Source organism: Phascolarctos cinereus, unplaced genomic scaffold, assembly GCF_003287225.1.
Source record: "Phascolarctos cinereus isolate Bilbo 61053 unplaced genomic scaffold, phaCin_HiC Scaffold_9;HRSCAF=440, whole genome shotgun sequence".
NCBI lineage: Eukaryota > Metazoa > Chordata > Mammalia > Diprotodontia > Phascolarctidae > Phascolarctos > Phascolarctos cinereus.
This window is the reverse complement of record NW_027556402.1, coordinates 134,049,859-134,053,240: the sequence shown is the minus strand read 5'-3', so window position 1 is coordinate 134,053,240 and position 3,382 is coordinate 134,049,859. Positions and strand designations below refer to the sequence as shown.

At 36.9% G+C, this 3,382-nt stretch overlaps 1 pseudogene; it reads right to left on the bottom strand.

Annotated features, from left to right (window-relative positions):
- Positions 1–2,310: 2,310 nt before the first annotated feature.
- On the bottom strand, positions 2,311–2,953 carry LOC110217447 (casein kinase II subunit beta-like; annotated as a pseudogene).
- Positions 2,954–3,382: the final 429 nt, after the last annotated feature.

The following is a 3,382-nucleotide window of genomic DNA, read 5'->3' as shown; positions in this document are numbered from 1 at the left end:
GTATTTTAGAACTAAAATAATCAAGCAGCCTATAGATAAAGGAGAAAACTGAAGACTACACAAAGTTGTGATATTTTCAGAGTAAGTATAGATCATAATGGTCTCTCATGCTCTTTCCAACTTTAAACCTATGATCATATCATACTTTCCTTCCTTCTTTACCAGAGCACAAATCAGGTTTCTTCTCCAACTTTTAACTTTTCCTACTGCTACAATTCTAAGATGCAGATATTATGTTTTCAGACATATTTGCTATTGGTGTTTAATTGTATTTATATAACATTGGATTATAGATTTTTATTTGGAAGGGGAATTGGAGGCTATTTAATCACCTCTTTCATTATACAGATGAGGACATTTTGTTTCAAAAAGATGGCACTATTGATAGAGCACTGGGCCTGGAGTTAGGAAGACCTGAGTTCAAATTCAGTCTCAGAAACTTACTAGCTGTGTGACCCTGGGCAAGTCACTTAACCCTGTTTGCCTCAGTTTCCTCATTTGTAAAATGAACTGGAGAAGGATACATACATACATATATGTGTATGTTTGCATATAAATACATATACATATATATGTATATGTATGCATATGCATGTACAGAGAGAGAGAGGCAGACACAGACAGAGAGAGAAACAGAGACACAGAGAGACAGAAACAAAAAAAAACAGAGAGACACAGAGAGACAAAGACAGAAAGAGACAGAGACAGAGATAGAGAGTAACCTCCAAAAGGTTCTAAGCTTTTTGAAGGCAGAGATCATGACATATACTTACTTTTATCTCCTATGGAGTCTCAATACCCAAATAAATAAATTAATAAATGTGTAAAGAAATGTTAGAGTTCATTGAATTGAATCTTGAAAATTCATCTGTTTCTTTTAAACATGCAGGTTTTGGGCTAAAGACAAAAAGGCAAGGCAAGTAGGAGAATAGTTTAAGAATAAACTACTAGGGAAGAAACTACTTCAAAAAGAGTTTACAATAGAAGGAGATGAGATAATAACTCATATATATGTATATATACATACACACATACATACATACATATATATATACATACATACACACACATACATACATATATATATAGCAGATAATATCTGAAAGGAAATATTTCTGATCTGATAAACTAAGTAGTTTAAAAATAATAGAGAGTTATTTGTAACAGTTATTTTCTAAGCCACTGAAGTAAATAGATTGATGCATCTATGGATGGAGCTCAACATCTTTCTTCATGCTCATCATTATTTAGCAATCATAAGGAGAATAGGTAACATTGCTTTATTTTGCATTTAACTGACTACTAAATTATAACTGACTACTAAAAACTATACTATCATTTTTGTCAGTGAATAAATATTCTGGGCAACTTTAAGACCCAGATTCAGGTTCAAAGTTGAATTAACACAGAAATTTGAAAAGGAAGTATACCACCACATGAAGTTGCCTTCACCAATATCCACATTACTGTTAATAATTATAAAAGAATCACACTATAATATTTTGAAAGTAAATTGCTTCCCCACCTCAGCATCATTTGATCAATTACCAAACTTGCAAGCTATAACACTTTCTTCGGAAGCCCAAATATATATTCTTATGTGCAGATACTGAGTCTGTAGAGAGACTGTTATACATGTAGAGAGAGATTATACTACAGGATTTCTTGAGTTGGGGTCTCTTAAAATAGTTTAATGACTGTATTTCAATAAATGTGTTTTTCTTTGTAACTGTAATTAATTTTGTGCATTAAAAAACGTTTTGAGATGGGTTCCACTAACTTCACCAAACTCATAAAAGGGCCCATGATACACATACAAAAGTTTAAAAATTTCTACTATAAAGGAAATTCTGTTATTGAAAGCTGAAAAAACAAATCCTGGAAGACTTAGACAGACCTAACTCAAAGGATTTGGAAGCCCAGAGAAAAACAAAACAAAACACTAATATCAAGGCCAAAGTTGCAGACAAGAAATTTCTGAGAGGAATCCAAGAATAGTTGACCAAATGTCCTTGGTTGGAACTGGGGACCAAGATAAGCTAAATAAATTTAGATTATGAATTGTTAACTTTGTCATAATTTTGCTACTCTGATCCTCTCTACACCTATTGTGTTTCCCTATAGTACTTCATACTAAATCTTTTTTTTTGCCTTTTCTTCCACTTTATTTCATACTCCCACCACACCACAATAATGACTTCTTCTTAATTTAAACTAAAAACCATTAGGGGTTCTAGAAAGGTGTGCCTGTACTGGGGGGAGGGGGAATGGTGTCATAGCTTGAAGTGTTGGGGGTGGGGAGGAGACAAGTCAATGGATGGTTTTGATAGGGCTCTGGAAGGTGCTGGCTGCCTGAAGCTGAAGTTGATAGGCTATCGGGTGGATCTTGAAGCCATACAGCCTGGGCACAAATTGGCTGGCAGGCCATTTGGGCCTGTACTCAGGATGCACCATGAAAAGCGCGTGGGAAAAGTCAGTACCAAAGTAAGCACCATCTGCGTGGTGGTGCCTGGATGACTTGGGGGTGTAAACATCCATGACCTTGGGGCAGTACAGTTTCACCATGGCCTCACTTGGTATGTCTGACAGTCCAATGGGCAACATGGGCTGGTTTTCACAATATACCCAAGGACAATAGCCAAAGTCTCCCTGCTGGCATTTTTCCAACATCTGGGCAATGCCACATTTTGTGAATGTGGGCATGAATCAATCCACATGGCATCTAGGCTGCCTGCTTAATCAGGTCACTCTGGTTGGGGTTGTTCTTCAGCTCATTATCAGGTTGCAAGTTGAGGATCATGTGTAGTACCTGCTTATAGTGGGGCACCTGTTCATTAAGCCTTGTGAGGTTGAATTTGATTTGGATATAGTCTTCATCCACCTCACAGAAGAATTCATTGCCATGAAGCCCACAGAACTATGAGATACATGATACTTCCTCTGAGTTACTCATTTCATGTCAATGGGAGGGGTTGGGGAGGGAGAGGGAGAAGTTGCTCCCAGGGGCAGCAGCAGCAGTAACAGCAAAGCTGCTCAGTGAAGCTAAATTTTTTTTTTTTTAATACCCAAAATATAGGGAACAAAGGAAAGGGTCAGGTGAAGGAAATTACATTTTAGTTTGCCAGTGGGAATCTCAGGGATGGGGAATTCCATGAAGTCAGAAGTCAGAACATATAAATGCCAGAAGAATGCAACAAGGGACAGAGACATAATTTTGCTTGGGGATAAAATGTTGGGGAAATGAGGACAGAAGAATTTTAACTACATTTGTAAAACTTCTGGATTTTCATAGAAATACATAATGACAGCAGATGGAATGTACCTATAGAGAAACTCAACTGTGGCCCTGGTTCCATGCCTTTACTTATATCCTATCCCCTTT